The sequence below is a fragment of the Phocoena phocoena genome, chromosome 4 (assembly GCF_963924675.1).
Source record: "Phocoena phocoena chromosome 4, mPhoPho1.1, whole genome shotgun sequence".
NCBI lineage: Eukaryota > Metazoa > Chordata > Mammalia > Artiodactyla > Phocoenidae > Phocoena > Phocoena phocoena.
Window position 1 is genome coordinate 81,223,963 of NC_089222.1, and position 18,580 is coordinate 81,242,542.

The following is an 18,580-nucleotide window of genomic DNA, read 5'->3' on the forward strand; positions in this document are numbered from 1 at the left end:
TGTATTTTTATTGGGTTGTCTTTTGTGCTACAATTTTTTTTTAAAGAGCCCTTTTATACTTATGGAGACTAGTGTTTTTGTTTTTTTTTTGATATAAGTTGCATTTGCCCCAGTGTGGTCACTTTTGTTTTTTTTAAATGTTTTAAAATTTTATAACAGCTTTATTAAGGCACAATTTGCATACAATAAAATTCACCCATCATAGCTGAACATTTTGATGAGTTTTAGCTATTGGATACAGTTGTGTAACCACCACTACACTCAAGATGCTTCCAGCATCCCCCCAAATTCCCTTGTGCCAATTTGTAGTCAACCCTCTCCCCTCCTCCCTGCCCCAGATAACCACCCATCTGATTCTGGAAGGTCATATACTTGGAACCATATAGTGTGTAGCTTTTTGAGTCTGGCTTCTTTCACTCAGAGTAATACTTTTGAGATTCATCCATGTTGTAGCATGAATCAGTAGTTTGTTCCTTTTTATTGCTCAGAAATATTCCATTGTATGGCTACATGATATTTATTTGTCCATTCATCAGTCGATAGACATTTAGGTTGTTACCGGTTTTTATGAATTTATTAATTATGAATAATGCTGCTATGAACATTCATATATAAATCTTTATATGTATATATGTTTTCAGTTCTCTTGGGTAAATACCTAGGAGTGGGTTGTCTGGGTTGTATGGTAAGTATATAGTTTAACTATGCAAGAAACTGTCAAAGTGTGTCCCAAAGATGCTGTGCCATTTTGCATTCCCATCAGCGTATGAGAATTCTAGTTTTTCTTGTCAACACTTAGTAGAATCAATGTTTAAAAAACTTTCCTGATGACTAGGGATGCTGGGCATCTTTTCATATGCTTACTGGTCATTCTTATATAAAGTGTTTTAAATCTATCTTTAAAAATATGATTATATTGAAATGTAATTATATGATATGACTATATTGTAGAGACTTTGGTGCAGAAATTTGCCCTGGATTGAAGAGGAAGTTATCACTAATAGAGGATTTTTAAGTCCATCAAGAATGGGTTTAAAGCAAGAAAAGGCCTTTGAAAGGATCCTGTGGATAGAATGTGGTAGGGGTGGAGGGGTATTTTATTTTATTATTTTTGAATTTTACTTTCTTTTTTTTTATACAGCAGGTTCTTATTAGTTATCTATTTTATACATATTAGTGTATATGTGTCAATCCCAATCTCCCAATTCATCCCCACCCCCGCCCCGCTTTCTCCCCTTGGTGTCCATACGTTTGTTTTCCACATCTGTGTCTCTACTTCTGCTTTGCAAACCAGTTCATCTGTACCATTTTCTAGATTCCACATATATGTGTTAATATACAATATTTGTTTTTCTCTTTCTGACTTACTTCACTCTGTATGACAGTCTCTAGTTCCATCCACGTCTCTACAAATGACCCAATTTCGTTCCTTTTTATGGCTGAATAATATTACATTGTATATATGTACCACATCTTCTTTATCCATTCGTCTGTCGATGGGCATTCCATGACCTGGCTATTGTAAATAGTGCTGCAATGAACATTGGGGTGCATGTATCTTTTTGAATTATAGTTTTCTCTGGGTATGTGCCCAGTAGTGGGATTGCTGGGTCATATGGTTGTTCTATTTTTAGTTTTTTAAGGAACCTCCGTACTGTTCTCCATAGTGGTTTTATCAATTTACATTCCCACCAACAGTGCAAGAGGGTTCCCTTTTCTTCACACCATCTCCAGCATTTGTTGTTTGTAGATTTTCTGATTATGCCCATTCTAACTGGTGTGAGGTGATACCTCATTGTGGTTTTGATTTGCATTTCTCTAATATTAGTGATGCTGAGCAGCTTTTCATGTGCTTCTTGGCCATCTGTATGTCTTCTTTGGAGAAATGTCTATTTAGGGCTTCTGCCCATTTTTTGATTGGGTTGTTTGTTTCTTTAACATTGAACTGCATGAGCTGTTTATATATTTTGGAGATTAATCCTTTGTCCATTGATTCGTTTGCAGATATTTTCTCCCATTCTGAGGGTTGTCTTTTTGTCTTGTTTATAGTTTCCTTTGCTGTGAAAAGGCTTTTAAGTTTCATTAGGTCCCATTTGTTTATTTTTGTTTTTATTTCCATTACTCTAGGAGGTGGGTCAGAAAAGATCTTGCTGTGATTTATGTCAAAGCGTGTTCTGCCTATGTTTTCCTCTAAGAGTTTTATAGTGCCCAGTCTTACATTTAGGTCTTTAATCCATTTTGAGCTTATTTTTGTGTATGGTGTTAGGGAGTGTTCTGATTTCATTCTTTTACATGTAGCTGTCCAGTTTTCCCAGCACCACTTATTGACGAGACTGTCTTTTCTCTGCTGTATATCCTTGCCTATTTTGTCATAGATTAGTTGACCATATGTGCATGGGTTTATTTCTGGTCTTTCTTTCCTGTTCCATTTATCTGTATTTCTGTTTTTGTTCCAGTATCATACTGTCTTGATTACTGTAGCTTTGTAGTATAGTCTGAAGTCAGGGAGTCTGATTCTTCCAGCTGAGTTTTTTTCCCTCAAGACTGCTTTGGCTATTCGGGGTCTTTTGTGTCTCCATACAAATTTTAAGATTTTTTGTTCTAGTTTTGTAAAAATGCCATTGTTGATTTGATAGGGATTGCATTGAATCTGTAGATTGCTCTGGATAGTATAGTCATTTTCACAGTATTACTTCTTCCAATCCAAGAATGTGGTGTATCTCTCCACCTGTTTGTGTCATCTTTGATTTCTTTGATCAGTGCCTTATAGTTTTCTGAGTACAGGTCTTTTGTCTCCTTAGGTAAGTTTATTCCTAAGTATTTTATTCTTTGTGCTGCAATGGTGAATGGCATTATTTCCTTAATTTCTCTTTTGAATCTTTCATTGTTAGTGTATAGGATTGCAAGAGATTTCTGTGCGTTAATTTTTTATCCTTTACCAAATTTGTTGGTTAGCTCTAGTAGTTTTCTGGTGGCATCTTTAGGATTATGTATGTACAGTATCATGGCATCTGCAAATAGTGACAGTTTTACTTCTTCTTTTCCAATTTGTATTCCTTTTATTTCTTTTTCTTCTCTGATTGCCATGGCTAGGACTTCCAAAACTATGTTGAATAATAGTAGGGAGAGTGGACATCCTTGTCTTGTTCCTGATCTTAGAGGAAATACTTTTAGTTTTTCGCCATTGAGAATGATGTTTGCTGTGGGTTTGTCATATATGGCCTTTATTATGTTGAGGTAGTTACCCTCTATGCCCACTTTCTGGAGAGTTTTTATCATAAATGGTGTTGAATTTTGTCAAAAGCTTTTTCTGCATCTATTGAGATGATCATATGGTTTTCATTCCTCAATTTGTTAATATGGTGTATCACACTGATTGATTTGCATATACTGAAGAATCCTTGCATCCCTGGGATAAATCGCACTTGATCATGGTGTATCATCCTTTTAATGTGGTGTTGGATTCTGTTTGCTAGTATTTTGTTGAGGATTTTTGCATCTATATTCATCAGTGATATTGGTCTATAATTTTCTTTTTTTGTAGTATCTCTGGTTTTGGTATCAGGGTGATGGTGGCCTCGTAGAATGAGTTTGGGAGTGTTCCTTCCTCTGCAAATTTTTGGAAGAGTTTGAGAAGGATGGCTGTTAGATCTTCTCTAAATGTTTGATAGAATTCACCTGTGAAGCCATCTGGTCCTTTTTGTTTGTTTGTTGGAAGATTTTTATTTTATTTTTATTTATTTATTTTTAATTATTAAAAAATTTTTTTGTCTGTGTTGCGTCTTCGTTGCTGCACACAGGCTTTTTCTAGTTGTGGTGAGTGGGGACCACTCTGTTGTGGTGCATGGGCTTCTCATCGCGGTGGCTTCTCTTGTTGCAGAGCACAGGCTCTAGGTGTGTGGGCTTCAGTAGTTGTGATGCGCGGGCTCAGTAGTTGTGGCTCGTGGGGTCGGGAGCGCAGGCTCAGTCGTTGTGGCACACGGCCTTATTTGCTCCACGGCATGTGGGGTCTTCCCGGACCAGGGCTTGAACTGGTGTCCCCTGCATTGGCAGGTGGATTCTTAACCATTGCGCCACCAGGGAAGCCCCGGAAGATTTTTAATCACAGTTTCAATTTCATGACTTGTGATTGGTCTGTTCATATTTTCTGTTTCTTCCTGGTTCTGTCTTGGAAGGTTTTACCTTGCTAAGAATTTGTCCATTTCTTCCAGGTTGTCCATTTTATTGGCATAGAGTTGCTTGTACTAGTCTCTTATGATGCTTTGTATTTCTGCAGTGTCCATTGTAACATCTCCTTTTTCATTTCTGACTTTATTGATTTGAGTCCTCTCCCTCTTTTTCTTTTTTTTTTTTTTTTTTTTCAGCTTGGGAAGGTGAATTTACTGTATGGTATTGTAAATTTAAATAGAGAAACATTTCAGATACTTGTTGATTCACTTAAAAATTATAATCAACCTATTACACATGATCAGAAACAACTCTTTGATGAACGGTAACAATATTTTCCAAAGCAAAAAAAAAAATATTAGTGAGAAGAGTGGCACTGTTCTACTTTTTGGCAAATTTCCTTAATGTCTGGCTCCACAGAAGACCGCTGGACTCTGCTACCACTTTTGCATTCACTCTGCCGCACTCTCGCAGGTCACGTGAGCCTTGAGAAAACTTCATGTACAGTCATGTAGGAATGAACGTGTAAAGGGCAAATAATATCTCTATGCTATTATGAAAATCGTTTTGGCCTTGTGGACCTCTAAAAAGTCTTGGGGGGCTTCCCTGGTGGCGCAGTGGTTGAGAGTCTGCCTGCCAATGCAGGGGACACGGGTTCGTGCCCCAGTCCGGGAGGATCCCACATGCCGCGGAGTGGCTGGGCCCGCGAGCCATGGCCACTGAGCCTGCGTGTCCAGAGTCTGTGCTCCACAACAGGAGAGGTCACAGCAGTGAGAGGCCCACATACCAAAAAAAAAAAAAAAAAAAAGTCTTGGGGACTCCTAAGTGTACCCAGCCCACACTTTGAGAACCACTGCCTTATGAGTTGGGAACAGTTATTATCTCCATTTTACAAATGAGCAAACTGGCATAAAGAGGTCAAGTCATGGTCCAAGGACACATTGCTGGGACAGGTCAGAGCAGATAAAATACAAAGAGCATGATACCCTCATTAGGTTGTTTGTTGCAAGAACTGACTGAGATCAAGAAGGTAAAGCGTTGAGCATCCTCCTATCACAGGCACTCAATAACATCAATATTTCCCATCGGGCTAGATCTAGTAGAAAAGCCAGGGAAACTGCACATTTCTGATCAACTCATCATTTGACACCAGCAAGAAAACATAAAATTCCACTGCAGGCGTTGTCCAGAGCATGGACCCTACACAAGCTCTCGAAATGGAAGATTTTTGCTACTCAGAAACTCCAGGGCCTTACTCCACCCTCCATTAGGCAAAAAATGTGGCGGGCTGCACACATGTCACCTTCTTCCTTGGGAAACCTGAGCAAGCCAGGAGAGCTGCTCCATTATTTACAGCCTCCTTTTTCATCATGCTATATTTACAAGGAACCCTCAACAAACAACAATGGCGCCTCCAGTCTGTGCCGCCAAACCTCTCCTTGGAAAGCATCTGTGGTCTTCCCATCCAGGGGCTCGGCACTCCACTTCTCTCCTTGTCCATCAACCTTCGTAACCCACATGGCCCTCCTCCTCCTGCCTGTGGAGGGTACTCAAGCCCAGAGTGCAGGTCACTTCTGTTCCTCCTCCGATTGGGAAGTGAGCTCAGCTGGGGAAGTGGAACTCGTACAGTTCAGGCCACCGCACTCTCAAAACACTACCTCTCGGAAGTTATCTTCATTTTACTGGTATATTACTCATCTCCCTCCTTCCACATCGTCCTCCTAGAAGGTAAGCCGCCAATAGCAAGGACTCCACCTGGTCCCCGCGACATCTCCAACCGCCTGGCACCGCGCCTGGCACAGACTAAGCGCTCAGCAAACAGTGTAATGAATGAAGCTGCAGTGCCCGAGAGTCCCAAGCTGGCGTCCCTAGCGCCCCGGGCGCATCCGCACCGTCCGGGCGCCGGGACTACAGGCGCGGGCGGGCCGGGGGGCTGGGGGACCGGCGGGGCGGGACGGGGCTGCTCGCCCACCCGGCCGCGCGCCCGGCTCGGCGCAGCAGGTGCTTCCCGGGAGCGCGCTCACACACGTCCGCCCTGGTCCGCGCCGCCGCCCCACTCTCCAGCACTAACCATGGTGGCCGGGCTGCCGCCGCCGTCCCCGCGGGCGAGAGACGAGCGCGGTGGACTCGAGGGCGAGAGGCGAGCGAAGGAGCCGGTGCGGCTCTCCCTCTTTTTCTTGATGAGTCTGGCTAAAAGTTTATCAGTTTTGTTTATCTGTTTATCTTCTCAAAGAACCAGCTTTTAGTTTTATTGATCTTTTCTATTGTTTTCTTTGTTTCTGTTTTATTTATTTCTGCTCTGATCTGTATGATTTCTTTCCTTCCACTAACTTTGGGTTTTGTTTGTTCTTCTTTCTTTAGTTCCTTTAGGTGTAAGGTTAGGTTGTTTAAGATTTTTCTTTTTTCTTGAGGTTGTATTGTATTGCTATAAACTTCCCTCTTAGAACTGCTTTTGCTGCATCCCATAGGTTTTGGGTTGTCGTGTTTTCATTGTCATTTGTCTCTAGGGTTTTTTAAATTTCCTCAGTGATCTCTTGGTTATTTAGTAACATATTGTTTAGCCTCCATGTGTTTGTGTTTTTTACATTTTTTATTTCTCTGTAATTGATTTCTAATCTCATAGCATTGTGGTCAGAGAAGGTATATGATTTCAATTTTCTTCAGTATACTGAGGCTTGATTTGTGACACAAGATGTGATCTATCCTGGAGAATGTTCTGTGTGCAGTAGAGAAGAAAGTGTAATCTGCTGTTTTTGGATGGAATGTCCTATAAATATCAATTAAATCTGTCTGGTCTATTGTGTCATTTAAATCTTGTGTTTCCTTATTAATTTTCTGTCTGGACGATCTGTCCATTGGTGTAAGTGAGGTGTTAAGAATCCTCCACTATTATTGTGTTAGTGTTGATTTCCTCTATTATTGCTTTTAGCAGTTGCCTTATGTATTGAGGTGCTCCTATGTTGGGTGCATATATATTTATAATTGTTATATCTTCTTCTTGGATTGATCCCTTGATCATTATGTAGTGTCCTTCCTTGTCTCTTGTAACATTCTTTATATTAAAGTCTATTTTATCCAACATGAGTATTGCTACTCCAGCTTTCTTTTGATTTCCATTTGCATGGAATATCTTTTTCGATTCCCTCACTTTCAGGCTGTATGTTTCCCTAGGTCTGAAGTGGGTCTCTTGTAGACAGCATATATGTGTGTCTTGTTTTTGTATCCATTCAGCGAGCCTGTGTCTTTTGGTTGGAGCATTTAATCCATTTACATTTAAGTTAACTATTGGTATGTATGTTGATATTACCATTTTCTTAATTGTTTTGGGTTTGTTTTTGTAGGTCCTTTTCTTCTGTTTCCCACTTAGAGAAGTTCCTTTAGCATTTGTTGTAGAGCTTGTTTGGTGGTGCTGAGTTCTCCTAGCTTTTGCTTGTCTGTAAAGCTTTTGATTTCTCTGTAGAATCTGAATGAGATCCTTGCCAGGTAGAGTAATCTTCCTTGTAGGTTCTATCCTTTCATCACTTTAAATGTATCATGCCACTCCCTTCTGGTTTGTAGAGTTTCTGCTGAGAAATCAGCTGTTAACCTTATAGGAGTTCCCTTGTATGTTATTTGTCATTTTGCCCTTGTTGCTTTTAATAATTTTTCTTTGTCTTTAATTTTTGTCCATTTGATTACTATGTGTCTTGGTGTATTTCTCCTTGGGTTTATCCTGCCTGGGACTCTCTGCACTTTCTGGGCTTGCATGGCTATTTCCTTTCACATGATAGGGAAGTTTTCAACTGTAATCTCTTCAAATATTTTCTTGGGTCCTTTCTCTCTCTCTTCTCCTTTTGGAACCCCTATAATGTGAATGTTGTTGCATTTAATGTTGTCCCAAAGGTATCTTAGGCTGTCTTCATTTCTTTTCATTCTTTTTTCTTTATTCTGTTTGTGGCAGTGAATTCCACTATTCTCTTTTCCAGGTCACTTATCCATTTTTCTGCCCCAGTTATTCTGCTATTGATTCCTTCTAGTGTATTTTTCATTTCAGTTATTGTATTGTTTATCTTTGTTTGTTTTTTCTTTAATTCTTCTAGATCTTTCTTAAACATTTCTTGCATCTTCTCGACCTTGCCTCCATTATGTTTCCAAGGACCTGGATCACCTTCACTATCATTATTTTTAATTTTATTTTCTGGAAAATTGCCTGTCTCCACTTCATTTAGTTGTTTTTCTGGGGTTTTATCTTGTTTCTTCATCTGGTACATAGTCCTCTGCCTTTTCATTTTGTGTATCTTTCTGTGAATGTGGTTTTTGTTCCATAGGCTGCAGGATTGTAGTTCTTGCTTCTGCTGTCTTCCTTCTGGTGGATGAGGGTATCTAAGAGGCTTGTGCAAGCTTCCTGATGGGAGGGACTGGTGGTGGGTAGAGCTGGGTGTTGCTCTGGTGGGCAGAGCTCAGTAAAACTTTAATCCACTTGTCTGCTGATGGGTGGGGCTGAGTTCCCTCCCTGTTGGTTGTTTGGCCTGAGGTGACCCAGCACTGGAGGCTACAGGCTCTTTGGTGGGGCTAATGGTGGACTCTGGGAGGGCTCACACCAAGGAGTACTTCCCAAAACTTCTGCTGCCAGTGTCCTTGTCCCTGTGGTGAGCCACAGCCACCCCTCGCCCCGCCTCTGCAGGAGACCCTCCAACACTAGCAGGTAAGTCTGGTTCAGTCTCCTATGGGGTCACTGCCCCTTCCTCCTGGAGCCTGATGTGCATGCTACATTGTGTGTGTCCTCCAAGAGTGGAGTCTCTGTTTCCCCTAGTTCTGTAGAAGTCCTGCAGTCAAATCCTGTTAGTCTTCAAAGTCTGATTCTCTGGAATGCTTCCTCCCATTGCCAGATCCCCAGGTTGGGAAGCCTGATATGGGGCTCAGAACCTTCACTCCAGTGGGTGGACCTCTTTGGTATAATTGTTCTCCAGTTTTTGAGTCACCCACTCAGCGGTCATGGAATTTGATTTTATTGTGATTATGCCCCTCGTACTGTCTCATTGCAGCTTCTCCTTTGTCTTTGGATGTGGGGTATCTTTTTTGGTGAGTTCCAGTGTCTTCTTGTCGATCATTGTTCCGCAGTTAGTTGTGATTCTGGTGCTCTCGCAATGAGTAGGTGCACATCCTTCTACTCTGTCATCTTCAAATGAAGGTCATACAACTAGATGGTATGGAAGCTGAGACTCAAATCTTGGTGCATCTGACCAGGAAGCCCAGATTTTTGCCACTCCCTCAAGCTGCTGTGAATTCTCCTTTCTTTAAGACCAGTTGGCAGGGATTGCCAGGTAAAGCAGCTGACTCCTAAATGTGTTTTGAGATAAGGAATTACTCTGCAGGGAAGGGTTTGTGAGTCCAAGGTGAGTTCCCAGTGTGTGTGAGAGGTGAGAGGTCGACCATCAGTTCTTAGCTGGTCGAAGCTGAGAACTTGTTACCCACCTCCGTCAGGGCCCTAAAGCCTGCCAGCCCAGATGGATCACACAGGCAGAACTTGGGATCAGCCACGTGGCCCAGCTTGGTCACTTGGTTTTCAGTTTTTCTTATTTTTTTAATGTAAAAGGTTTTTTCTCCTTTTTTTGCTTTACATCTTTATTAGATTATAATTGCTTTACAATGTTGTGTTAGTTCCTGCTATACAACGAAGTGAATCAACTGTATGTATACCTATATCCCCTCCCTCTTGGCCCTCCCTCCCACCCTCCCTATCCCACCCCTCTAGGTCATCACAGAGCACCGAGATGATCTCTCTGTGCTATACAGCAGCTTCCCACTAGTTATCTGTTTTACACACGGTAGTGTATATATGTCAGTGCTACTCTCTCAATTCGTCCCACACTCCCCTTCCCACCCTGTGTCCACAAGTCCATTCTCTACATCTCCATCTGTACTCCTGCCCTGCCACTAGGTTCATCACTACCATTTTTCTAGATTCCATATATATGTATTAATATATGGTATTTGTTTTTCTCTTTCTGACTTACTTCACTCTGTATGACAGAGTCTAGGTTCATCCATATCACTACAAATGACTCAATTTCGTTCCTTTTTATGACTGAGTAATATCCTATTGTATATATGTACCATATCTTCTGTATCCATTCCTCTATTGATGGACATTTAGGCTGCTTCCAAGTCCTGGCTATTGTAAATAGTGCTGCAGTGAACACTGGGTACATGTTTCTCTTTGAATTATGGTTTTCTCTGGGTATATGCCCAGTAGTGGGATTGCTGGGTCATATGGTAGTTCTACTTTTAGTTTTTTAAGGAACCTCAATACTGTTCTCCATAGTGGCTGTATCAATTTACATTCCCACCAACAGTACAAGAGGGTTCCCTTTTCTCCACACCCTCTCCAGCATTTATTGTTTGCAGATTTTGTGATGATGGCCATTCTGACTGGTGTGAGGTGATACCTCATTGTGGTTTTGATTTGCATTTGTCTAATGATTAGTGATGTTGAGCATGTTTTCATGTGTTTGTTGGTCATCTGTATGTCTTCTTTGGAGAAATGTCTATTTAGGTATTCTGCCCATTTTTGGATTGGGTTGTTTGGTTTTTTGATATTGAGCTGCATGAGCTGCTTGTATATTTTGGAGATTAATCCTTTGTCAGTTGCTTCATTTGCAAATATTTTCTCCCATTCTGAGGGTTGTCTTTTCGTCTTGTTTATGGTTTCCTTTGCTGTGCAAAAGCTTTTAAGTTTCATTAGGTCCCATTTATTTATTTTTGTTTTTATTTTAATTACTCTAGGAGGTGGGTCAGAAAGGATCTTGCTGTGATTTATGTCAAAGAGTGTTCCACCTACCTTTTCCTGTAAGAGTTTAATGGTGTCTGGCCTTACATTTAGGTCTTTAATTCATTTTCAGTTTATTTTTGTATATGGTGTTAGGAAGTGTTCTAATTTCATTCTTTTACATGTAGCTGTCCGTTTTCCCAGCACCACTTATTGAAGAGATTGTCTTTTCTCCATTGTATATCCTTTCCTCCTTTGTCATAGATTAGTTGACCATAGGTGCATGGGTTTATCTCTGGGCTTTCTATCCTGTTCCAATGATCTATATTTCTATTTTGGTTCCAGTACCACACTGTGTTGATTTCTGTAGCTTTGTAGCATAGTCAGAAGTCCAGGAACCTGATTCCTCCAGCTCCGTTTTTGTTTCTCAAGATTGCTTTGGCTATTCGGGGTCTCTTGTGTTTCCATACAAATTGTAAAATTTTTTGTTCTAGTTTTGTGAAAAATGCCATTGGTAATTTGATAATGATTGCATTGAATCTGTAGATTGCTTTGGGTAGTATAGTCATTTTCACAGTGTTGATTCTTCCAGTCCAAGAACATGGTTTATATCTCCATATGTTTATATCGTCTTTGATTTCTTTCATCAGTGTCTTATAGTTTTCTGTATGCAGGTCTTTTGTCTCCTTAGGTAGGTTTATTCCTACATATTGTATTCTTTTTGTTGCAGTGGTAAATGGGATTGTTTCCTTAATTTCTCCTTCTGATTTTTCATTGTTAGTATATAGGAATGCAAGAGATTTCTATGTATTAATTTTGTATCCTGCAACTTTACTAAATTTGTTGGTTAGCTCTAGTAGTTTTCTGGTGGTATCTTTAGTATTTTCTATGTATAGTATCATGTCATCTGCAAACAGTGCCAGTTTTACTTCTTCTTTTCCAATTTGGATTCCTTTTATTTCTTTTTCTTCTCTGATTGCTATGGCTAAAACTTCCAAAACTATGTTGAATAATAGTGGTGAGAGTGAGCACCCTTGTCTTGTTCCTGATCTTAGAGGAAATGCTTTTCAGTTTTTCACCATTGAGAATGATGTTTGCTGTGGGTTTGTCATATATGGCCTTCCCCCCACCCCTTTAAAAAATATTTTGTATAGTCAAATAGAGCCATCTTTCTCTTTCTTGCATCTGAAACTTGTCATGTAGGAAGCTTTTCCTTCTTTCCAAATTAAAAACAATATACCTGTTTCTCTTTTAGTCCTTACATGATTTCATTTTTCTGTATTTAAATCTGTTATTAATTTGGAAATTATCTTGGTGGGTAATCTGAAGGTGGATTCAATTTTATTTTATTTTTCTAATGGCTATCTAGTTATCTCAATATTAAAAAGTCATATTCCCCTAAGATTTGAGATGGCATTTTTTCATGTATCAAATTATCATATGCACTTGGGTCTGTTTGTAGACTTTCTTTTCTGTCTACTCATATGTAAATATTATACTGTTTTAATTTACAGGATTATAATATGCTCTCATATCTCATAGGCTAGCCTCTCCCCCTTTGCTTTTCTTTTATCAGGTTGTTTCTGGCTTGTTTTTGTTTTTTCTCCTTCCAATTGAACTTTATAATTAAGTTGTCTACATAAAAAAACAATTCTATTGGTATTTTTGTTAGCGTTCCATTTGTGAGTTAACTCAGAATTAAGATCTTTATGATGTTGAGTCTTATTGAAATATGTGGTATGTTTCTGTTTATTCACATCTACTTTAATGTCTTTCATGAATATTTATAATTTTCATCATGTTCCTTCAGTTCAAAGAACTTCCTGATAAACTGCCTGTTGGACAGGTCTGCTGATCATGAGTAATCTCAGATTTTACTTACCTGAAAATGTCTTTATTTTGCTTTTAGTTATGAAGAATATTTTCACTGTATGTAGAATTCTAGATTGACAATATTTATTTTCCCTTTCAGCACTGTAAATATGTCAATTCATCAGCTTCTGGATTGCACTGTTTCTAATGAGAGGTCAGTGATAATTCTTAGCATTTTGGGGTCTTTTTTATATGGCTACATTTCTTTTCATCATTGATTTCCAGAAATTTGACTATGATGAGATTATGTGTCATTTTCTTTGGTTTATTTGGATTGTACTGTATTGAGCTTCTCCAGTCTGTGGGTTGATATTTTTCATTAAGTTTGGAAAATTTTCAACCATGTTTCTTCAATTTTTTTGGTGTGTGTTTTATTTATTATTATCTTTATCATTATTATTATTGTTATTTTACTGTAACATCTCTCTCCTCTCCCACTAAAAATCCAGTCACATTTTTATTAGACTATTTGATATTACCCAATAGCCACTGAGGTTCTATTCATTTTTCCAGCCTCCCCACCCCATCCCCGAACCCCACTGCCTGTGCTTCTGTTTGGATAGTTTTTGTTGTCCTATCTTTATGTTCATTGATGGTTTTTTCTTCAGGGTTCAGTCTGCTGTTATGTTCATCCAGAGCTTTTTTCATTTCTGTTCGATTATCAATTTTAACTTATATAATTGCTGTTTGATTCTTTTGTGTAGGGTCCACTTATCTCTTGAGGTTATCTCTTCATTCAGTATATATGTGTTTTCTCATAAATCCTTAAACATATTTATACTAACTATTTAAAATAGTTGTTTGCTAATTGCAACATCTTTGTCATTTCTGGATCTGTTTCTATTGATTATTTTTTTAATGGATCACATTTTCTTACTTCTCATGTCTATAATTTTTGATTGTGTAGTAGACATTTTAGCTACTTTTTAAAAAGCCTGACTTTGTTGTCTTGTTTTAAAGAGTGTTGGGTTTTGTTCTGTCAGTTAGTTTAGTGGAGGATTAGTTTGATGCTTTCAGGGCATAAAGTAAGCTGTATTAGGAAAAATTTATAGTAGGCTTTATTCTATGGCTAAAATAAGGCAACTCATCTTTGGCTTTTCTGAGGTCTCAGTTGAGTTCTTGGAGTGCACAGTGAGGTTTCTTTGCATTGAGTGGTTGGAACACCCATATCTCTGTGCATGCTATGACCTCTGCAATTTCCACTCAATACACAGATCTCATCCCGAGTAGCTGTTATCTGTTATGCCTCATCTGCTCTCATCCTGTGCGTCTTAATCTTTGTTCGAAATGCTAAGATCCATCTGCAGCGTTCTTGTTGTTCTCCTTTGTGAAGCTTCCTCTTTTCTAGTACAAGTCTCTACAAATTCCATTCCCTTGAGGTCCTGATCTCCAAGCTCTGTCTCTCCAGGTAATAAATCCATTATGCTCTGCATGGACTTACCTCCCTGAACTATGGCCCAGAAATTGCTTTCATACAGAAAGCCAAGGAGAGCATAGAGTGTACCTCATTTGCTTCCCTTCTTTTTTATGATTCTTGTTGTCCAACATCTGAAAACAGTTACTCATAGATTTGTCCAATTTTATGGGTGATTCTGTGAGAATATTAGTTTGGTATCAATTACTGTCATGGTTAGAAGCAGAGATATGATCTGCATTTTTTTTTCTTGTTCTTGTTACATGATGTTCAGGAGGAAACTTTGTCGATTAAATAAACAAAAAAAACTATCCATTTTCCTGCAGGATCTTGAAATCCTCATCCATGGTGCTGACTCTAAATATGTCCTTATCTCTAGAGCAGCTCTACCACATTTTGCCTTTGGAGTTTTGGCAGTTTGTCACATTTGCCTCTGAGCTTGTCAATATTTTGACCCTCAACTCTTGAGGGACTCTGTCCTGGCCTGAGCTCCCTCTCTATCAAGGATTTCAAATCTCATACCACAGCTGTGTCCTTGCCTAGTCCTTGTGTTTGGGTATCCCGGCAGCTGAGGCAGAATTCAGTTCTTCATAGAATAGGATGAGAGAAATATGCATCACCAGTCTCTAGAGTCACTGTATAGTACAAAGACACCCCAGTTCACGTGAGCATGGCCTGAGAATTCAAGCCAACAACGCCTGGGGTTCTTGCTGCTGACAGCAGACCCTTTGCTGCAGACCTCATGGGGATTAATAGTGACCTTGCCTCTAAAGCTTCTTTCCTTGGTGGCAATGAGGCTGACACGTCCCTGGAATTATAGATTCATACAGTGCAGCTGCTTAATTCCCATAGAGAGCAAACATGGTTTCTCACTGTCATGCTGAAATGCTTTCTCCAAAGGCTTTTTGCAAAGGCGGCATCCCCATTCCCAGCCTTGCCTTCTCTTCTACCATGCAGCCTGGTGAAAACGCGCAACTGTTCTAGCAAAGGGGCGTAGGGATGCTGATTTCTTTTATTACTTTATCTTGGGCTGAAACTGTGCTCGTATGACATCGGGCACAATTTTATTTTGTCTTCTTTGGCTTACAGGTGGCTTAGCTTCTCCCATTTTATTTATAGAAACCCACATATCAAAGGAGAGAATAAGGGAGGTTTTTCTATGATGTGGCTCTTAGCAAGAATCTGCAGATGTTACAGGTGTCTTTCCCTCATTGCATATATGCAGTCTCTCTTTGGACAGGGCACAGAGAGACTCTGCCACACCTTTCTAACAAATAACAATTATAGACTATTAGTTCTGTTTAGTCCTGTGAAGAGGAAAACTTCTTATGTGGGAGTGCCAGGGAATCTGGGCCCCATTTAGGACATTTTCTGGAGAACTTCCAATACATCATTTAATATAAATGTGTTGTAATTTGATTCAGAGCCCTTTTAAAAAAAATTCTCAGGCAGTTATTTAATTGACCATGCATTCTGTTGCTTTATGTTTTCTCTTTCAACACTTTATGAATTAAGGAGATTTTTTTAAAATCAAAGAATTCGTTAATGAGAAATTTAATTTGTAAACAGCACACAATAAACATTAATTTCATATAGAAGCCAAAATGTCTTTTGTTGCTGACTGTGATGTTCCTTACTTCATCTGTGTGGCTGAACTCTCGGGGCATATTTCCTGGGCCTCAGTGAGGGGTGTCATCCAAGTCCTTCTGGAACCCACTCTTTGCCCCCCAATTCTACTGCTGAAAGCATACCTTTAGTTGTTGTCTGGACCCCTGGGTAATATGGAAACCTACTACATACCTCACGTGGTCTTCTCTAAGGAACTTAAAAGAGAAGGGAGCTGCAGTTCCTCTTCTCTGTGTGACACTGTCTTTGATTCTTCTTGTCTTCCTCCAGCTATTTCCTCTCACTCTCCTACTACAGTGTTTACTTTACTGGCCAGCGTGGTCCTGCTGGTCTTCAGCTGTGAGGCTTTTCCCAGTCAATTATTCAGCCTCTGCCCCTCCCGATGGTGCATTCCTGTATCGCAGCCACATTGCATTATTAAACATTTTCATGATAAACAATTCAGAGCAGCATTCAAAATTAAAAACATTCTTCCCAAGGCAAATAAGAGCTCTAGTTTATTGGAATGTGCTTTAACAATAATCTGATATTCCTCCGAAGCAGGTTCTCAAATTACAGTCTGAGTTGCTGGGTGGTAGGATATCTTTCTAGAGTCCCAGGCTATAGTGACCCTCTCTGAATCTGCCCTTGGTTATCAGCAAGACAGTTCTCTCTGAAGCTGTGAGAGTTCCTCACAGAACTGATTTTCTATTGGAGAGTTTCCCCTGACTTCTCCCATTCCTCTTTGAGAAATAGGAGCCAGTTTGCTTCCTGCATCATCCATTAGTTCTAGGTGAACTACACTGTACTATTGTCCTAATTAAGGTGTGCATTTTGAAGAGTGCGCCAAGCTCAGCATCACGTAAATGAGCAGACCTTTAAAATTCTCACCATTTCTGGAAGAATTTTCTTTATTTTATGAACCCTTAAGACACTCTCTAGGGTAATCTCAAGTTCTTCCTCATATGTTTCTTAAGAAGGTGGCATTGCCTTTAAAGAGCTACTCAAATCTGCCTTTACAGAGGCAGAACTGCAAAAATGGTGGATGCGTTGCTTCCTTCAAGACTTCACAGCTCACATGTCAGAACTTTAGTTTCTCAAGTGCAAATGACGATGATAATAGTATCTAGCATTTAAGGTTATTGTGAAAATACAGTGAGTTGATAAATATGAAGCACTTAGAACAGTGACTGAAACATTATTCAGTGTGTTAGCTGCGATCACTTTTATTTGAAAGGACTTCATATAAAAACATACTTTAAAATGTGTATCAAATCAACATTGTATTTAACACCATTCTATCCCTCCAGTGCCGCAGTACCACTAATTGGATTTAGGTTTAGGTCTCTCCAGGCAGAACCTGAATGAACTCCAGGCTGCGACTGGGCTTTACCACCTTTCAGTGGACAATCTAGGTATTGCATTCCTGCCCTCACCTGCTGAGTTTCACCCATTCTTTCAATGGCCTCTGCTACCAACTGAGATAGCTTCCAGTTTTACCTTTGCTCCTCTCTCCCCTGCCACAGACGAGTATTTACATGGCCTGAGATTAGAGAATGATATAAATCAGGAACCTCTGTTGGCATTTGCAGCTGAGTCTGTTTCCCCAGTGCCTATCTCCTGTAGCTGGGTGGAGTGCTCTCCCGGCCCCTCTCCTCCCATCAGTCCTATTTTAAGTGATTCATTTAGATGGGATCCTACTCTTACTCTTAAAAAGTTGCCTGTTCTCAAGGCCAAAAATTGATCTCAAGTTTTAGAAGGGCATTATTGGAAATCCTTCATAAGCAGTTCATCCTCAACATGAGGTAGGAAGACCAATGGTGGTGGCAAGATATGTTGTTTGGGGCATTTATTATTTACTAGATATTATAGACTGAATGTGTTCCTCTAAAATTCATATTTTGAAACCTAACCCCCAAGGTGATGGTATTTGGAGGTGGAGCCTTTGGGAGGCGATTAGGTCATGAGGGCCTTGCCCTCATGAATGCCATTAGGGCCCTTAAAACAGAGACCCCACAGAGCTCCTTTGCCTCTCCTACCATGTGAGGTTACAGTGAGAGGCTTGTCTGTGAACCAGAAAGTAGGCCTTCACCAGACACCAAATCTTAGACTTCCCAGACTCTATAGACTGTGAGAAATAAATTTCTGTTGTTTATAAACGACCCAGTCTGTGGTAGTTTTGTCATAGCAGCCTGACAGACTAAGATTCAAGATAACTGGAAATGTGACCTTACTCTAGGGTAACCCTACTGTCAGTTCATCCAGGTTAGTCACAGGTTAAACTTACAGTCCTGGAAATTATTATTTTTTATAGAGATATAATTGACTTGTAACATATTATTAGTTTCAGGTGTACAACATAATGAATCAATCTATTTATATATTGTGAAATGATCACAGTTAAGTCTAGTTAACTTCCATCACCACACAGAGTTACAAATTATTTTTTCTTGTGATGAGAACTTTTAAAATCTACTCTCTTAGCGACTTTCAAATATATGATATAGTATGTTTAACTGTAGTCACCATGCTGTACATTACATCCCCAGGACTTATTTATTTTATAACTGGAATTTTGTACCTTTGACCCCTTGCAGCCATTTTGTTCACCTCCAGCCCCCACCTCTGTCTGCCAACTGCGAATCTCTTCTCTGTATCTGTGAGTTTTTTTTTTTTTTTAAGATTCCACATGTAAGTGATATCATACAGTATTTGTCTTTCTCTGTCTGACTTATTTCACTTAGCATAATGCCCTCAAGGTCCATCCATTTTAT